Here is a 20995-nt window from a genome sequence, read left to right on the forward strand (position 1 = left end):
CATGTATATTAATCCCCAAAAAGACAGGACCTGATATCGCCGCATCTTGGAGGAAGAAAACAAGACCATTACTGCGTAAACATCCCCAGTGCGGAGCCAACAAGACTCGGAGGCCCTGCCTGCAGAGGCAGATAGCGGTCACCCCATCTATCCATCCATCCGTGACACACCCCCATCAGAGAAGAGGGTCTGCTTTGTGTTTATTGGGTCTGGAGCTGAGGCTGCAATAGACAACCAATATAACAGAATGGGGGCAAATCACTTAAAATGTCTGAAATTGCATGACTAGTTGACATTATGAATTTCCTAATTTATTATTCAACTTCGCTTTCCACTAGGTGCTGAGAGCATGAGCATACAAGCAACAGGAGTTTTTAAAAGGCCGGTCTTCGATGCAGACAGAGCTAAGCACCTCAGTAGTGACACAATATAAACTTCACTACATGAAATCCTGGAAGTTGATGTAAACAGCTTTTAATAGCAGTGAACATTTGTTCGCTTTGTTTAGACCATCTGGATGTTCCATTGTGTTCAGTTCAACACTGACTGCCGCCGGGTGACAGTTGATATATGTTAAGTACAAGCAAAGTGCCTCAGCCCACTCTGGGGACCTTAACGAGAACTTTTCAGTGTTTTGTGGATTATTCTGTCAGATCGCAGCCGAGTCGCCTGCATCCTTTATGGCTACATGCCAAAGTCCTCCGGCTTTTTTATCAAAGGAGAGTTTTGCTTTTACTGTTTGAAAGGTTAGGAAAACTATGCCAAAGTTCTTCCAGGCAGCTTGGAGAGCACGAGCTGACAGGAATGATTTCCAATATGGAGGAGAGAATAAAGAGGACCTTGGATCCTAAGAGAATCCAGGCTTTGCTAGTTTAATATGCGACATGTCTGACAAACAAGCCATTAAAACACCACCAAAGAAAATCTGGCCAATAAACACATAAAGCGGTTGGTTTTCTGAAGAGGAGAGATTATTCCTTAAAAGCACATTCTCCTCCACCCGCACAAACCACTGTGTGGTGTGCAATTGTGCATACGTATGTTTACTTTCTAATGCAAAGCAGCCTCCGCGTGCTCATCCTGATGTTGCATGAAGCAGAATCATTCAAGTGAAAAATGCCACTGCAAAAAAGACAGAGAACAAAACAGATCAACATTACTTTGTATAAAGATTACACAAGCACAGTTGGTGCCCTGCAGAGCAAAGAAAGGGCTTAAAAATCTGCCCTGACTCACTTACCAGCCAGTTTGCCTTTATTGGAACATCTGTGAAATGCTAAATTTGCACTTCTGGAGCTCTTCGAATCCACTGCTGTTGCTGCTGCCTGGTGAAACACAGATGAGGCATGATGGAGCTGGGATCACTTGAGAAACAAATATATTCCTGGCTTCTTTTCTTTACTACATCATTTAAAAATGATTTAATAAATGCATTTTACTTCGCTACAGAAAACATAGAAACTAGATAATGTCCAAGTCGAGTATCCCTTATGTGAAATATTTGGGACCAGAGGTGTTTAGGATTTCAGATTCTTTTGGATTTTGGAATATTTCATATACATAATGAGATATCTTGGGGATGGGACCCAAGTCTAAACACACACTTCATTTATGTTTCACATACACTTTATACAGATAGCCTGAAGGCAATTTTATACAATATTTTTAATACTTTTGTGCATAAAACAAAAGTTTTGATTGCAACCTGTCACATGAGGTCAGGTGTGAAATTTCCTAGTTGCAACATCAGGTCAGTGCTCAAAAAGTTTCAGATTTTGGAGGATTTTGAACTTCAGGTTTTCAGATTCAGAATGCTCAACCTTAACAACTTGATCTCAGATTCTTGTTCATGCTGGAAACATAACAATACCTCTTGTGTTTGGTGTCCTGCCGGATCTGAATGAAAAGTCTAAATGAAGGGCAGAAATTTTATGTATAGGTGAAATCTATGATTGATACAACTCTGGGCACGTGATTTAACTCTGGGCACATGATTTAGATAACATGTGGTTCTAACAAGTACCATAATCGTCACCCTTTCCTTCTTTATCTTAGGTGGCACAAAACAGGTAAGGAAAAGCCTGTAGGAAAAGGGGAAATTTTGAGAACCAGATAGACTAATCTATGAAATGGGGATACTAATATTCCATCATAGATTTCATCTAAGGATTAAACGAGATAGTGCATGCAAAGATGCCTGCTACAGTGAAATGTTTCAACAAATGGTTGTTGAACAAAATTGGTCACTAGACAAAAATCTACTGAAAATTTAATTATATAAAGTCATTATATAGGCAAATAAGGATCTATGACCATATATTTTTAAGATACATTAATAAACAGATAAGTTATTTTTGAGAGAGATCTCTATGTTGTATTGAACAAATTATACCAAAGATTCTTAGTTCCATTTATGGATTAATTACGTATCAAGAGCAAGATAAGTTTTCCAAGAGTTTCTAAAGATTGCGTTTCTCTGCTAATTTTTTCATGATTACAAATTAAGCAAAAAACCCTATTCGACAGTTCAAAAGAAAAAGAGAACAGAGAAGATTACTGGAAGTGTATTCTCTATTACATCTGGTAAATAAAATATATATGTGTATCATTGCATGTATTGTGTACCACTCTCAGGATAACTTTTGAAGTACCTAGAACAGTACATCATAGAAGCACAATAAATGTTCACTGAATGAATGAAAAAACCCGTAAGGGTTCCACATCTGTAATTCTACGATACAGCAATCTTGAGTCTTAGCAAACATCAAACACAATTGTCACAACCAGAAAACCACGATGAGTTTCTAATATAACAATAAACAACAACAATAACAAGTGACAAAATAGTTAAAATTTTCTGAAACAGAAATGTTCATCAGAACTTAACTGATTTTCCAAAGGATGGTGAAGTAGATGTGGATTAAATAATTATGATTTTTAAAAAAATTTATAGTCTTTATTGCCCATTGTATCTAACATAGTAGATTTCAAAGTGTTTTTATACTCAAAACTTATTTAAAATGACCTATCTTTATGCCTTTTCTCTGAAATAAAACACAACTTAAAGCATATAGTTTTAAAGAATAACTATAGTTGAATTATTAGAATCATGTTTGGTTTTTTTCATTTACTTTTACTTCTCTCAAATTAAGCCATATCCAAGATAATATATGTAATATGAAAGGAGTGAACAAATAGTTTCTGTGGCAAATTGTGTCTTCAAAACACGGCCATAACATCGCCCATTCCAGAAGCTCTTCTGACTCTCTGATCTTGGTGCTCCTCTCTTCAAGTGCTGGGGTCTATGCCCCCTTTCTTTGAACCTGAGAAGACATTTACAATGATCTCAGCCAACAATATAGTGAGAATGACGCTATGCACCTTCTAAGGGTATATTTTTTAAAATGCCATGTACTTTTGCTTTGTTCTGTTGGAATCCGGCCATCAGGCTGGGAGGAGACGTAAGCTGCCTCAGAGATAGGCCCACATGGAAAGTCCCTGGCCCCAGCTCTGGTTTGGTTCCTAGATGACATTCAGCACCAACTCACCAACCATCAGAGTGAGCCATCTTGAAAACGGATTCTCTAGCCCCAAGTCAGCTGACCCACCAATGCCACATGGGGCAGAGATGAGCTCCAAGCTGAAGATTCATGAGCAAAATAAACAATTTCTTTCTTATAGACTGCTATGTTTTGTGGTGGCTTTTTATGCAGAAATACAAAGCACACATAGTTTCTAAGCTTAGAATTCTGAGATTCTACAAAGTTATATGTATATTATTTGTAATATTTTGCTTAAGTGGTTGGTAGAGCACAATTACTACTTGTGGGACTTGTTAGAAATAGTAAATGAGATTTTAGTACTAAAAAATTGGATTGAAGCTTTATCTGAACTTTATATTTCACCTACAAAACATAAATAACCTTCACCTATAAGATAGAAATAACAATTTAGGGTTTCTTTATGCTTTCTAGAGCTATCCATAACAGCAGCTATGAAACAACAATGTAACATCAAATAACTTGATTATATAAATATTTCTAAGTCAGTTGGGTAAACTGAGCCAGAGTTTCATTTTAAAAATTATGAGACATTTCCTGAGATGTAAAACTTGGTTATTAATCAAATGAAAGAATATAAATGGAAAAACACTTTATAAACCATAAATCATTCTGCTAGAAGTCAATATTTTAAAACACACACATACAACTTATTATTTCAACATCTAACAGCTCCAGTTAGACGTACATGATCAGAACATTGTAAATAATACATTTATAAATTCATTAATCCTTTTTAAAATTCCAGACTAATGAAAAATAGTGCATTTTTAAACAGCTACTTTGGCAGCAGGGGATTGGATTAGATGACCTCTTAAAGTTCTCTTCAGGTCCTATGAATCTGAGAAATACAAGCTGTCTTGCTATCTATAGACACCAGTTCAGAGAGGATTTTAAATCTAATTCCAATTATCTAAATTCTTTGCATTATACAAAAACGAAAAAAAGTCCATTTCAATGCCCATATTAATGAAGTAATAATTAAATCATCTTCCATAATAAACGGCATCAATGTAAAGATTATTCATTTCTCAAAAACTGAATATCATTTGCTTCTGATTTTATAAATTATCATTTAAGTATTTTTGATTTTTCAAATGTAACAATCTTTTAATAGCCACACACAAAAAAAAAGCTCTATTATAAATCAACAGACTGCAGTCTTCAAGAGAGCGTATTTCTATATAATCATATTTTATACAGGTCCCAAAAATAAGTAGTAAAAGATTTTTAAAAATCACATCTAGGCTATCTTACTGAGGGGATTTTTTAAAGTGTTAAATGAACCGCATTAATATTCATGACCTTATCTGCATAAGCAATGAAAGAGCTTTATTTGATTCCTCAATTTTCTGTATAAATAAGTGTTTAAATATTTTCTACCTCAGAACCAACAACAGCAACTCATTAGATACTTAAAAAAATTAAAGCAAAACATAAAAAGCAAATGTTGATCAAATGCAGTGGTAGGAATGAGCCAATGATTCAACAGCATCTGTACTATAACATGGAATGTCACCTAGTTTTTTAAAAAGTGAAGATGCTAATTCTGCTGATGAAGATATTGTTTTTCCCCTCTTGTGCCCTATTCATTATGCAAGGCTGCAGAATATGAAGTGGAGATGTGTGATCCGGGCGATCTAATGATCTCCCACACCTGCTCATCTGGTACGATTTTAATTAACACTCCAAGGAGGTTTGTCAAGAGTAATCAAAAACATTGTCGCTTATAAAGCTGTGGCAAGAAATCAATAGTTTTCATCAGAAAAGGTAAGGTCTGGCATAACTGAACCATTTAATTGCTTCATTCCAATAAACAAAAACTGCACATTTTAATGACTTGATTCGGGAGATCAATATCTAACCACATATTGCATTAAACAGCAACATGTGGTGGGATATTCGTAGTCATTTCCATTCTGAAAGCAGCATTCCTCTTTTTTATTTCATCCCGAGTGGCAATAGGTTGCCGCACCTATGCGGTGCTATGATTTATATCAAATGAGTGACCTCTAGGGCTGGAAGACTAGAACGGGTGACTAGCTCTCAATGGTAAGCTACTGGCACTTGACAAAGTGCCTGAAGCAGAATGAATTTACTTCTCTTTTCCTCAATCATCAACAGGCTCTGCCCTGACCCCCGTTCTGACTCCTATAACAAGATCTCCTGTCGCTGCCTGAAAAATTTACAGTCGCGTCGACTTCTCATTGAGCTCGAGTGAGTACTTCTGTCACCTTCAGTGAACTGAGTCCGCAGGAGATTTAACTAAACACCAGTCCTAGTTTAAAAACTAAATAAGTGTGTTTCCTGTAAAGCAGGCGGTGTCCAAAGGCATCTGTTTCCAAACAGTATGATATTCTAAAAAGTCAAATTTTTCTTTGCACCACATTTAATTCAAAGCAACATTTGGGTCCTGAAACTCACTTATTCATGTGGTGCCATGAATGTGAAACTCTCCTTAGCACTACAGACCTTAAGAACTATCTGTTTGCTATTGGTTGCCACCAGAAGACTGATGTCCACAGGGCATTTAAGTCATTGTGATGGTTACTTGAAAATAGAAATTCTTATTAACCTTCAGGAAATACTGTATGTAATATGCATACACCGAATACCCTCATGTTCAGCTGTAATAAATACACAGGTATGCAAGAGGAAATAAAGACATCAGATTAAATAATTAAGGAGTCTAATGCATTTGGTGCATCTTACTTCAGAAAGATATTTTAAAATATATTGTCAATAAGGACTTTAAAACGATGACTTGAAGAAATTTAGATATTAAATATCAGGATATTATAACATTCACTAGTAAAACATACACAATAAAGCATAAACCCACCTTTATGTAATATACATGACTTTTAACAATCGGCTTAAAATAAGCAATCAAAAGGAACATTTGCAAACCCCTGTGTCAACAAGGCAATTAAAAGATTGACGTTTGATGGTTTATTCCATCTCACTAAAGCCTTACGCAAAATTTCCACTCCCTCTTTAATTTTCAATTCTTCTACCCTCCCTGCTTCACAGCTCCTGGCTATTGGCTTTTACAATCTGTCCCTAGGGAGTGAGGAGTTATTACCCCTGTCGATGGAAGAGAAAGGGATGTTATTCCCTTGTCACCCTCTTCGGCTCCAGCAGATTCCAAGTGCTGATGTATAGCCTTCATTGGAGAAGGGCAGCTGAGATGCTGTTAGTCCTCAGGCCTGTCAGATCCATCTACCTGTGCCATTGGCATTACTTACTGGAGTCAGAGTGACGCTCGGTGTCCCCAGAGTCAACCAAAAATCTCCAGGAGCAAACACTACACCAGGCATTCTGCTACTATGGAGTAAATACCATGACAAATGTCCAAGCCCCTTAGCAGAAAGGATTTTGCATCCTGGCCACAAGGGCAAATGCAAAAGTTTGTAGGCAAAATCCTTCAGAATTGTACCAAGTTTCTTTTGTTAGGCACTTAATATAAAATAAACATTCTGATGACTTATGAAAAAACTGACGAAGTCTCCTTAAAAACACTTCTGAGACCGGGCATGGTGGCTCACCCCTGTAATCCCAGCACTGTGGGAGGCTAAGGCAGGCAGATCACGAGGTCAGGAGATCGAGACCATCCTGGCTAACACGGTGAAATCCCGTCTCTACTAAAAAAAAAAAGAAAAAATATAAAAAAATTAGCCAGGCGTGGTGGCAGGCGCTTGTAGTCCCAGCTACTTGGGAGGCTGAGACAGGAGAATGGTGTGAACCCGGGAGGCAGAGCTTGCAGTGAGCCAAAATGGTGCCCCTGCACTCCAGCCTGAGTGACAGAGCAAGACTCCGTCTCAAAAAAAAAAAAGAAAAAAAACAGCAACAACAACAAAAACATTTTTGAGATGCTGTAGCAATTGTTCACATTGCTTTAAATCATTTGATTCCTCTTGTTACTATGATTTCATCATTACATCATGAGAGTTAAGGAACTGGAAATTTCTAATTTATAATTCATAATTTACAAACCTATATTCTTGTTCTCTCACTCTCTGTCTCTTTCTCTCTCTCATTCAAAATATTAACAATTGCTTCCATTAATTGTCCAAAAGTATCACAATATTTTATATGGGCAGAAAATAAATCTTAATTTCTAGAATTCAGCCATGAGTTCCCCATCCTAAGAAATGTCTTGTCAGGCTCTAGTCCATGAGACTCTTCTGATAAAGATACATAGAACCTTTTATTCTTTTTGTCTTTGGTTTGCACCTCACATCTGTCCTTCTCCCACCCATCTTTAACCAAGGTGGGTAAGCAAAGAGCACGCAGTAAGAGTCACTGCCTGGCCTGGCCTGCTGGATGAGTTAGGAGACCTGGGTCCTGATGAGGTTAATGTCAGAGTCACCGTGGTCTGGTGCAGTGGGCTCCAAGATTCACATGCCGTGTTAGTAAAAAACAAACAAACAAACAAAAAACCCTTGAGCTTGCATCCACAACATATGTCTATTTTTTCATCTATAAGTTATATTCAACTGCATGTCCACAATAATTACCCAAAATCCTTAGAACAAAATATGCTTCAGATTTTTCCAATTTTAGCAAGATAATAGGGTGCAAATACCACACATTATGTAACACCCCAGTGGGGATCCAGGGCAGCGTCACATAATGAAACACATTAAGAGTTCTACAAAGAAATGCATGATTATTCTAATTATTCCTACCAATTGCATTAAATAATGACTATTGCCACACTTCAGTTCAGGTCAGTTCAGGCTGAATGGCCAAATGAATTACAAAATAGCTTCAGATTTTCAGAGCTTTTTAAACACCGGGATTGTGGATAAGGGATTGTGAACCTGTACTCTACTAGATTAGGTACAGCATAAAACATTTGCTAAAAAAAAAAAAAAAAAAAGGGAATGAGATAAAAATAGAAAAGGACATTCTAACATTTTCCTCTTGTATGCCCACAGTGCAGACATTGTATTTCAGAAACTACTCCACGCTAATTCCTAAGCAAGGCTACAAGAGGTGTAAGCACAGTTTAAATCTGCCCCGAGCAGAATGAGCAGTGCCATTCAGGAGGCAGTGCCACAGAGCCAGACTTCATAGTTCCCCTTCCTCCTCTTACAGAAAACACAAAACTGCAAATTGTCTACAGTGAAGAGCCAATACCCAAGGCAGCCCTGCCAGCCCCCTAACTCCTTAGGGTGTGCAATGCCTTTATAAGTAGACTCACACCCATAATTGGGAAGAAAGAGAAGAGGATATCATGACTTGCAGGTAAATACGATGAATTGAAGAAAACAATTCCTTTGCCAAACTGATTGTTGATGAATCACCTAGGAGACTACACTCACAAAGTTTACATTTTGTGTTTGTTAAAACTCTTCCGAGTGACCAGCATTCACTAGAATTGACCCAGCCTTACCATTTCTGGTAGTAACATTTTAGTACAAGTCAATAATCTATTTCCCAGAGTGACCTCTGTTACCCCCAAGGAGCCAGGTGAATAAAGAAGCAAAAGAGGCTGAAGCACATTGATAAAGGGTGTATTTTTTGCTTGAAATCTTCAGTGAAATAAGTTTAAAATTGTAACATAAAGCACTTTCCACAAGGAGCCACCATTCATCATAAGTGGCTCTTCCTTCAACCCCGATGGCCAGTTCCTTGTTCACTCTCACTCACTTGTTTTTTTAAAGTGAGAAGAACCATAAGGAAGCCAAATAAATGATTAATGATGTCAGGGAACACCTAGACTATTCCTAAGTGTTATAATTTCCTTTTCTCTAAATTTTTCCTTTGGCTTATATTTATTTTGGCTCACGTAGAAGAGAAGGGTGGTGCTTTTCTGATCATTGATTGCTCTCCCAGTGACAATGCCAGAAACCCAAGCAGAACAGATGCCCTGACCACCCACCCCTCATCACTCATTCCTATCCCGTAACTATGGGCCATCCAGTTTGGGTCAGACACAGAATCAGACTTCATAGTACCCTTCTCTCCTCTTACAGAAAACACAAAACTACAAATTATCTACAGTTAAGAGCCAAGACCCAAGCCAGCCCTGCCACCCCTTAACTCCTTAGGGGTGTGCAATGCCTTTATAGGTACACTCGCACAGATATTTGGGAAGAAAGAGGAGAAGTCGAGTGTGGTGGCTCCCAGCACTTTGGGAGGCCGAGGCGGGCAGATCATCAGGTCATGCGTTCAAGACCAGCCTAGCCAACATGGGGAAACCCTGTCTCCACTAAAAATATAAAAATTAGCCGGGCATGGTGGCGGACACCTGTAATCCCAGCTACTTGGGAGGCTGAGGCAGGAGAATCACATGAACCCGGAGAGTAGAGATTGCAGTGAGCCAAGATCAGGCCACTGCACTCCAGCCTGGGCCACAGAGCAAGAGTCCATCCCAAAAAGAAAAAAAAAAAAAAGAGCTCACAGGTAAGTATGGTAAAAAATCAGAGCAATCAATGATCAGGGTGGTTCCCCTAAGCCCCTCCTCCAACCACCCTGCCGGGACCTGGGCCTAATGGACCAGAAAAGTCTGTTGATGAATGCAGAAAGTTTTAGAAGTCACATCAGCTGTGTTCTTATCCAAAAGTACCTCAGTTTGCCCCTCACAAGCACCAATTAATGTAGCCACGTTACCAAAGCTATTTCAACTCTAGACTCAATATTACATACCCGAAGGAATTCTATTTGCATATAATTTGTGCTTACTTAATGTCAGCAATTATAAAAATGTCCTCTGTCTCCTTTTCAACAAAGAAGGGCTTTTTATACCAGAATTTTGAGATGTCCCCATAGAGGCCTGATCACTCTCAAATAGCAATGAATACAGAGATTTAAGTTCCCCAAAAAAATTTTCCTAGGAAAAAAAAAGTGAGATATCTTTTTTCTTTTTTTTTTTTTTTCTTTGCCTCCATTGTGAATGTGTCTATTAGCTTGTATTTTTGTCTCTCACTCATGTCTTAGGTTCAGCGAAAATATTACCCACAGTGTGCAGATAAGGTCTGACCCAAACTGGATAGCCCATAGTTACAGTACCTCTTTACGGTGTCAGACTCATTCCAGCCATATTTTCAGGAGGCGAGTCAGTCCCCACGGATGACAGAAAGATGTACAAATAACGAGTCATCTCACCCAGGGTGCCTTGAGTTCCACAGTAGGTCTGTCCGGTAGAAATACAATGCCAGCCATGTACATAATGTAAGTTTTCTTGTAAAAAGGTAAAAAGAAACTGTTGAATTTTTACCAATATATTTTATTTAATTAAAAATATGTATATACAAAATTATGAATTAGATATTTTATAATATTTTTTCATGCAAAGTTTTCAAAATACAGAATTTATTTTACACTCACAGGCCATCTCAACTTTTTCATCAGAAATAGTTGATATCAATTTAGGTTTCTTTCTTTCTTTTTTTTTTTTTTTTTTTTGAGACAGAGTCGCACTCTGTTGCCTAGGCTGGAGTGCAATGGCATGATCTCAGCTCACTGCAACTCTGCCTCCCGGGTTCAAGCAATTCTCCTGCCTCAGCCTCCTGAGTAGCTGAGAATACAGGCACACACCACCATGCCTGGCTAATTTTTTTATTTTTTGGTGGAGATGGGGTTTCACCATGTTGCCCAGACTGGTCTTGAACTCCCGACCTCAAGTGATCCACCTGCCTTGGCCTCCCAGAGTGCTGGGATTACAGGCGTGAGCCACTGCACCCAGCCGATTTAAGTTTCATAAAATTGCAAGTTGAAAATATACCCAAGTTGTTCTGAACCATACCTAAAGGTTTTTCAATAACAGACTCAAGTTATCAGTTTTTACATTTAAACTTAATTAAAATTTAAAATTCAGTTCCCTAGTCATGACAGCTACTTTGTAAGTACCTGATGGCTGCCTACGGCTGAGTTCGGAACTGTCATGGTAGGTAGTCCTAAAGGAATATGTAAAAGGCTGGCAGGCCAGAGAACAGCTTCCATCCTTTTCTGTTCACCTTGGGGTCTCTTCAGCCTGGCAGACAATCCAGTTTTGCTCGTGTCCTCGGCTCTCTAAGAGAAATTCACAGCTATTTTATGTTTACCATGGGGATATTGTGGGGTGACTTTCACCACACCACGCAATGTCCCCTCATGAGACCACGTCTCAGTCAGGGTTTGAAATGGGAAGCAAAACCATGATAAGCATCATAGATTGAGGGATCTATTATAGGATTTGGACATTACACGGATGAGGGAGGCAGGAGGTTGAAAGATCAGGGATGTGTCACTAACCGACCCTCCTGTGACACTGGCAGAGGGGGAGAGTGGGAGCTTACAGGGCACTGTAGAAAGCTGGGAACATCTAGATGCTAGAGGTTGGCATGGAGACACTACAGAAGGCTGTTGCTGCTGCACCTGGTGGTAAGATGGGTTTGCTCTTGTCTTCAGACACGAAGAGCCAGATGCAGAGAGAGAGGAGAGCAAAAATAAGTTGGAACCTACTGGCATCTCTGTGTCTCTTTCTCAACTACATCTATCTCTGTTAACCTACAGAAAATCACTGTTGATTCACTTCTACCTTCTCAATCTTCCACCATTTTCTCTTTCAGCCAATTCTGCCCAGAGCCACAGAGGGAAGGGGGTCCTGGGAACAGTGGTTCCACTTAGCCAAGCTGACACAATACAAAACCACCACGGATGCCGTAAAGAAGTTTCTCTCAACTCTCAGGACGGGGTGAAATGTTTCTTCCAAGAAAATAGTTTATTTTTATCTCATGAACACTGTGAATCACATATCTGATGGCATTTTTCTTTTGTTTTGACCGCTGAGAAACTCAGAACTGAATTTTCAGACTACTTTTCGTAACTACAGGTATCATGACGTGTTTACATGTTAATCTTCTCCGAACTTTATTTTTCCAGTTGGCCTCCCCTTCTCTCATTTGTCTGTTTTATCTTGTGTATTTTTATAAGTTGTCCCAAATGATTTTTGATGGGGGGAGTCGATAAATAAATGGACGGGGGCTAAATATAGGCAGATGGACAGATGAATAGATGGATCTGACTGCAGCCAACCTCTCCAACTTGTCTTATGCCACTCTTTTCTCACTGCTCCAGACACGCTGCCCTGGTTCTTCCAACACACCAAGCTCCTCCCATTTCATGGCCATTGGGGTTGCTGTTTCTCCTCATGCTTGGCTGGTTCCTTTGGATGATGTGGGACTGTTCTTTTTATAACAGAATCCCTCACCTCTCAACCCACACGGTTCCTGGTATTCTACCCTACTTCCTTCACCGCTCTTATCTCAGTCTGGCATAATATGTTCAATTATTGCCTACTTATTTATCTATCTTTCTCTACCTTAAAAGGATGTAAGCTCCATGAGGGCCATGACCTTGCCTGTCTCTCTACTGCTGAATCCTCAGAGCTAGAACAGAAAGCCTGGCAGAGTGGACGCTCAATACATGTGTGATAAAAGAATCAATGAATGGATGAGCAGCCAATCAATCTATTGATACCCACTTTTTATTTTTAAATAACCTACAATGTGACGTTCTAGTTCAACAAATTCACCACTAATAACTTTTTTATTGGTGAGGGTAGATGGAACGTGTTCTCTCTAGTTGTGTAAATCGTGTAGTCAAAAGGTGAGGAAATTTTGCCTATCTCTCCTTTCACCAGATAAACAGTTGTCAAGAGTTTTCATTACCACCTATGCTTACATCATTATTCCACACTTCTACTGAGTGTGAAGAATACTGAGATAGTTTGTGTTTATTTTGGAGCTACTTGTTTTGCACCTGTGCTGTAGGCCAATCCCATCCTCATCCAATTCTTTTAACAGAGAAAGCAAAAGTAGATTACGGGAAACCTGGGAATGTTTTCACAAATAGTATTTGCCATTGTCATCAATCCTGTCTTTAAAAGGAAATTTGGGCCTGGCATGTTGGCTCATGCCTGTAATCCCAACACTTTGGGAGGCCGAGGTGGGTGAATCATTTGAGGTCAGGAGTTCGAGACCAGCCTGGCCAACATGGCGAAACCCTAGCTTTAACTAGAAATAGGAAAATTAGCTAGGAATGGCTGTGAGTGCCTGTAATCCCAGCTACTGGGAGGCTGAGGCAGGAGAATCACTTGAACCCAGGAGGTGGAGGTAGCAGTGAGCCGATATCAAGCCACTGTACTCCAGCCTGGGTGACAGAGCGAGACTCTCAAAAAATAAAATAAAAGGAAAGGAAATTTTGACATTCCTTCTCTTTTTTGGGATAATAAAAGTCAGGGCCTCCTATGGATTCTAGAAATTATCCTTGGAAATTCTTTTTTTTTTTTTTTTTTTTTTAGACGGAGTCTTGCTGTGTCACCCAGGCTGGAATGCAGTGGCACGATCTCTGCTCATTGCAACCTCCACCTCCTGGATTCAAGCAATTCTCTTGCCTCAGCCTCCCATGTAGCTGGGACTACAGACACGTGCCACCACACTCGGCTAATTTTTGTATTTTTAGTAGAAACAAGGGTTTCACCATGTGGCCAGGCTGGTCTCGAACTCCTGACCTCAGGTAATCTGCCTGCCTTGGCCTCCCAAAGTGCTGGGATTACAGACATGAGCCACCACACCCTGCCTATCCTTGGAAATTCCAATAGGCAGGAATGTTGGTGGCTCTTTTCAGTTGCATCTAACTTTTACATTAGATGTTGCCCTGAACCACAGGCATGTCACAAATGAAATGATTTGAGAATATTTGTAGTATAGATCTACGTATAGATTTTAGGTTTAACACCTACACTCAGGTAAGAACACTTCTAAGACTAGGGAACAAAGTTCAAAAAAATCTTTTAAAAATGTGTCTACAAGAGGCTAAATATTATGATTCCTCTTATATGTGGTACCTAGAATAGGCAAATTCATGGAAACAGAAAGTAGAATGGTGGTTGCCAGCGGCTGGGGGAGGGGAGAACGGAGAATGGTTGTTTAATCGGTACAGAGTGTCAGTCTGAGATGGTGAGAAAGTTGTGGAGGTGGATGGTGGTGATGGTTACACGACAATGTGAAAGCACTTAATGCCACTGAATTTACACCTAAAAACAATAAAAATAGGAAATTTTGTGTGCATGTTACCACATTTTTATAAAAAGGCATCTAGTTGTCGAGTCTGCCTCAGTGCACAGAGTCATAAACTAGCCAATGGAATCTGACAGCACTGCCTTCAGACCTTGCAGCAGGCTGAGTAATGGCCTGCAAAAGCATCCCATCCCGATCCCCGGAACGTGTGAATGTTACCATTCATCGTGGAATACAGTTAGCAGATGTGATTAGGGATCTTGAAGTGGGAAGATGATCCAGGATAATCTCGCTGGGACCTAATTGCAATCCAAGTGTCCTTATAAGAGAGGTGGCAGGAGATTTGACACAGAAGAGAAGAAAGCTGTGAGATGCCAGCCAGCGGAAGTGCAGTCAGAGAGAATGGGTGCCACGCTGCTGGCTTTGAAGATGGAGAACGGGGACAGCGCCAGGGAATGCAAGGAATGTGGGTCTAGAAGCCGGAAAAGGCAAGAAATGGATGCTTCCCCTTAGCCTCCGGAGCCAGTGCAGCCCTGCCGACACCTTGATCTTGGCCCAGGGAAACTGACCTCAGACTTATGACCTCCAGAACTGTAAAAGAACAAATGTGTATTAGTTTTAAGCCACCAAACATGCAGGAATGTGTTGTCGTAGAAACAGGAAACTAATACATACATGATGCTCATCTATTTATAGAACAAATATCATATTTCAGTATTAAAACTATGTTTTTGATACAAAATGCCTAGTATATTAGGTACATTCCCATTTTTTTCTTAGAAAGCTTTGTATTAAAGGTGTTATGTGACATGGTATTGGTATCTCGGAATTATAATCAAATAACTCTACTTGGAAGTTCAATTTTTAAATGCTCAGGAAAAACCTACCAGAAGCAAGCTATTCATAACCTATGTATCACCTAAAATATTCTAATATACTCCAAAATGCCTTTTAATCCAAAATCAGATTTCTTTTTAGATGGAGAAGGCAAACAGAATGGAGTTAAATGCCCTTAAATTTGCATTTATTTTAGGTTTAGCGCTTACGCTCAGGTAAGAACACTTTTAAGACTAGGGAACACGAAGTGGACAAACACTTAGCTCCCACAGAAAAGCTGAATACCCTCCCAAACCTTGGAAAAGCAACGTGAAGTCCATCCTAAATCACTGTGGGAAGCCTCAGCACTGAAAACATCCTTCAAGATTATTCAGTATTCTTCACTTAAGCCTTTGATTCCTTCACCAAAATCTAAAATGATAATATTTCAAGAACAGGCCAGGTACGGTGGCTCACACCTGTAATCCCAGCACTCTGAGAGGCCGAGGCAGGTGGATCACTTGAGGTCAGGAGTTTGAGACCAGCCTGGGCAACATGATGAAACCCCCATCTCTACTAAAAATACAAAAATTAGCTGAGCGTGGTGGCGGGCGTCTGTAATGTCAGCTACTTGGGAGGCTGAAACAGGAGAATCGCGTGAACCCGGGAGGCAGAGGTTGCAGTGAGCTGAGATTGAGCCTTTGCACTCCAGCCTGGGTGACAGCACGAGACTCTGTCTCAAAAAAAAAAACAAAAAAAAAAAACAAAAAAAAAAAAACACAGATGGAGCTTTCGATACTGAATTGTGGAAATGTTATGCACTTCTGTATGTCTGGTTTGTATCATTTCCAAGTGGTGACCACTAGGGGCAAACACAGAACATGTTCTCTCCAGTCAGAGATTCACTACCTTCAATGCCACCAGCATCGACCTTCACTGCAGGCAGGTCTCCTCTCCATCCTCTGAAGAGCAACCAGAAAACCACTTCTTTCTCCAAGCTCTGTGCCTCCCATGGGAAGTCTAACATGGAGATTACACAGATATGTGCAAAATGTTGACATTCAACAGAGAATCTAACAAATAATACTGAGACTTTCTAGTAAATAATTAAACTCCGGCTGGGCACGATGGTTCATGCTTGTAATCCCAGGACATTGCGAGGCCAAGGCAGTAGGATCACTTGAAGCCAGGAGTTTGAGACTAGCCTGGTCAACAAAGTGAGACCCTGTCTCTACAAAAAATAAATAAATAGACTAAATTAAAAATTAGCTGGGTATGGTGGCATGCACTTGTAGTCTGAACTACTCACGAGGCTGAGGTGGAAGGATCACTTGAGCTCAGGAGTTTTAGAATACATGGGCTATGATCACATCACTGCACTCCAGCCTGGGCAACAGAGTGAGGATGATGATGATGATGATGATTAAATTTGCAAACGTCATCTTCTAATACCACTCAAATTTGTCTTGTCTTCATTTCCATGTCCATCACCCTAATGTAAGTATCATTATTTCACACCTGGTTTATTGCAAGATCCCCTTTACTGATCTCCCTTCATCCCTCCTTGAGTTTCTCTGATTCATTCTCCAATGAACAGCCTAAACTATCTGTACTAAACGTTAATCTTATCACACCACTTATTCCGAGTCCTACTTAAAACCCTGCAGTGGTTTCTCCTTGTTCTGAGGAAGATCAAAATGCTTGCTAAGGCAAACAAAGGCTCTCCAAGGCTAACCCTGCCATCCTCACCATTTCATCTTCTCCCTCAGGCTCTCTGCCCTCAGCAACACTGAGTATCTTTCAGTGCCCCAAATGTGCAGAGGTCCCACATATTCCAAGGCCTTTCCTTTTGTGATTTCTTCAGGCCCAGGATGTAGCCTCAGACACCACCCTTGCTCTTTGCTGGACTAATTGCCAGTAACAAAGGAGTTCTGAGGACTAAGCCAGTCAATATTTTTAAAGCCCTTAGAGCAGCATCTAGCAACAACTAAAGTATTTTTAAAATTAATTATTATTACTAATATTAGTATTATTCCTCATCCATATGGATAAATATGAAACTTAGTCCCATAGATTTCCATAGCAAACCTTCAGACTCTCTAGTCTAGGTCAGGTTTCCTTGTTAACGCACAGAACAGTGTTCAGGGGGTTGATCTCACTTTGTAATTATGTATTTATGTTTGTGGTCACTTAAGCCCATCTCCCTTACTGGACTTTAAAGTCCAAGAGATCAGGGGCTGTACTCTTCATCTCTCTTGTTTCCATGGTGCCTGTCTCTAGTAAAGGTTTAAAATGATGATTGTTGAATAAATTTGTAGTACTACATAATATAAAAATGGTTAGACTCATTTAAAATATAGTGTTAATATGCAGACCTTATGGTATATACAAAATTCACTGAGAGGTGCCCCGGAGAGGGGCATCAAAGAGATACTGAATTTAGTCAGCTCTTGCCAACACAGTGCTGCAGAACAAACTGTCCAAACTCAGTGTTCTACAGCAAAACACTGACTGAGTTGAGCTCCCCTAAGTGACTCCACTCTGGGTAAGATCAACTGGACTTGCGTATCGGTTGAGTAGAGACCTGTTCCACATGTCTCTCAACCTCCCTAGACCAATGGCTACCTGGGACAATCGCTTCCCAGGTTGGATCCCCAGAGCCCAAGATCCAAGAGCAATGTGCAAGCACATTTACGGCATCAGCTTATGGTACATCTGCTATCAGTCTTTTGGCCAAGGCAAGTCACATGGCCAAGTCCAAAGTCAACAAGACAGAGAAGTATACACTGCCTGTGGTGGGAGGGGATAGGAGGGATTATTTGCTGAACAATAATTTAAATGATCACAGACGGTCAAGCTCCAAAGCAATTGAATCTGAGGCAAAATGAGATGCCAGAGCCACTGCCAGCTTGGGGAGACAAGTGGCAATTATGTAGTCACTGTGAACAGAGGCAACAAACAATGGTATCAAATGTAAGCCCCAAATTCAAAGTCACAAATAAGAGCCACCACTGAAAATTGACGTACAATGGAGATGCTTCTCGCTTTGGCAACTCTGTAACATGCTCCAGGGTGAGTAACAGCTGGGATTTATTTAGCCATAGTAATGAAACCACGGTAATGAATGCCAAGGAAGCCTTACACCATTACTGGAAGAGTGTAAAAAGTGAGCATGTAAAGAGGAAAAAAAATGCAAAAAAGAAGGGATAGAGAAGAAATTAAGTGCAGTTAGAGCAACAGAATTATGAGTCATTTTTATATGTTTTGAAGGCTTCCAGGACCTTCTCCTGCTATGTCCTCTGCTTCTCCTGTCATACTTTTTTTTTTTAAATCTGTCTTCTTCTAGTTCCTATATACTCATGAAGGCAAAGACCACAAGTCTGATGCAGTCCCCACTCTATCCTCAGTCCCTTGGCACACAGTAGGTGGCCAAAAATATTCATGGAATGAATAAATGAAATTCATAGTTGGATGACATCTAAAATTATCAACTAAATAATGGATTACTTTCTCCTGTTTGTCCTGTAAAAATAGGATTTTGACTCATTTTTAATAAATCAATTTTAAAATTAGGATTTTTTTTTTTTTTTTTTGAGATGGAGTCTTGCTCTGTTGCCCAGGGTTGAGTTCAGTGGCGCAATCTCGGCTCACTGCAACCTCCACCTCCTGAGTTCAAGCGATTCTTCTGCCTCAGCCTCCCAAGTAGCTGGGATTACAGGCACGCGTCACCACGCCCAGCTAATTTTTCTATTTTTAGTAGAGACAGGGTTTCACCATATTGGCCAGGCTGGTCTCAAACTCCTGACCTCATGATCCGCCCACCTCAGCCTCCCAAAGTACTGGGGTTACAGGCGTGAGCCACCGTACCCGGCCAAAATTAGGAATATTTTTAAAGTCATGGTGTCTGCTATTTTTGCTGGGATCTTCTGCTGTCTACTTCTAAACAACTGCTAATTCTAATATAAGAATTTTCACTGCAAAGAAATACTGTTGAATTTTTTACTGTTGAATTTTTTTCTGAAAACAGTATCAACTCAGCATATTATTGGTAATGGATACTTTAATCCCAATTTCTACTCATTCTTCAAACTTCAGCTCGGACACCACCACTTCCAGAAAGTCCTTCCAGATGCCACCAGCACCTTCAACCTAAGCCCAAGAGCCCCTCTTTTGTGCTCACAGCAATAACTGTACATACCCTTTTTTTTTGTTTGTTTGTTTGCTTGCACTGGCCATAGTCTTTCATGTTAGTTATAAATAAACAGTTGTTGAACTCAGGGGAATTGGGCACACATGGCAGGCGAAGCCTGTGTGACCTTGGCCAGAATCCTCTTCATAGGGCTTCTACTGATTTAGACTGGCTCTTTTTTGAAAGCAATATGGTACCCTTGAATCAACACAAGCATTCATTGATGTTCCCTTACTATTGCTTGCCTGACTGGGGTGCTATAGAGACACATACTTCTACAGGCATTTAAAATGAAGAGAGATCTAAGGTAAATATAACAATAGCTAATGTTGCAGGGGCTTTACGCATATTAACTCATTTAATCTCCCCTACAACACGCAACACTTTTCTATGAGGTAGAACCATTGTTATCATTCCCATTTTGGACAGAAGGAAACAGAAACAAAGAGAGGTTAAGTAACATGCTCCAAGTCACACAGCTGCCAAATGGCAGAGTCAGGTTGAAACCACAGCAGTGCGGCTTGGAGGCCTGTGCTCCAAACCACCATGTGACTGCCTCCCTGCTGCTACTGGTGCACAGCAGCTGCCCCCACAACCAGGGCCTTTCTGTTCTTGATTTTAATAATAAATTCACTCAGTTGTTTGGTTTATGTTTCGAGGGTAGAAGAGAGGAAGATACAGTATCATTTTATAATCAAAGGGAAATAAAATGCTATTTTGAAAAAATACAAACTCAATTTTAAAGGTGTTATGGACTAAATAATACCCCCCTAAAATACGTATGTTGAAGCCCTAGCCTCCAGTGTGACTGTATTTGGAGACAGGGACTTTAAGGAGGTAGTTAGGTTTAAATGAGGTCAAAAGAGTGGGCCTAAGTTGATAGGATGGGTGTCCTTATAAAAAGAGGAAGTTGATTCTGCTAAGAGAGAAAAAAAAAACAGGAAAAAAATGAACAACAACAACAAAAGTAGAGGGAGAGACACCAGGGACTTCTCTCTCTTCACAAATACAGAAGAAAGGCCATGTGAGGACAGAGTGAGAAGGCAGCTGTCTGCAAGCCAGTAAGAGAGCCCTTACCAGATACCAACCCCATCAACACCCTGACCTTGGACTTCCAGCCTCTGGAACTGTGAGAAAATAAATGTCTGTTGTTTAAGCCACCCAGTCCATGGTATCTTGTTAGGGCAGCCCAAGTAGACTGATACAAAGGGCAATGTGCAAAGAAGCCTCATATTTCCATCCATTACAAAGAGAAGCTAAGGATGAAGAAATAAACAGTAAGGGAAAGAAATGTATTGAAACTAATTGGTCAAACAACACAACCCCATCAGGGAGTGCCCCACTCTAAAGTACATCACGCTCTGGTCATCAGCAAGAAATATTTGCCAAATATCTACCATCCCTGGCCCCAAGAAGTT

At 40.1% G+C, this 20995-nt stretch overlaps 1 long non-coding RNA gene across 1 annotated transcript in view; it reads right to left on the bottom strand.

Annotated features, from left to right (window-relative positions):
- Positions 1-302: 302 nt before the first annotated feature.
- LOC106994169 (uncharacterized) overlaps positions 303-20995 on the bottom strand; it is a 102037-nt gene continuing 81344 nt past the window's right edge. Inside the window, exons 5-7 of the long non-coding RNA XR_013417382.1 lie at positions 10581-10751; positions 1241-1325; positions 303-1122 (exon numbers count right to left, since the gene is read on the bottom strand). This is a non-coding gene — a long non-coding RNA (uncharacterized LOC106994169). The remainder of the gene's footprint in view (positions 1123-1240; positions 1326-10580; positions 10752-20995) is intronic.

Source organism: Macaca mulatta, chromosome 1 (assembly GCF_049350105.2).
Source record: "Macaca mulatta isolate MMU2019108-1 chromosome 1, T2T-MMU8v2.0, whole genome shotgun sequence".
In the NCBI taxonomy this organism is placed as follows: domain Eukaryota; kingdom Metazoa; phylum Chordata; class Mammalia; order Primates; family Cercopithecidae; genus Macaca; species Macaca mulatta.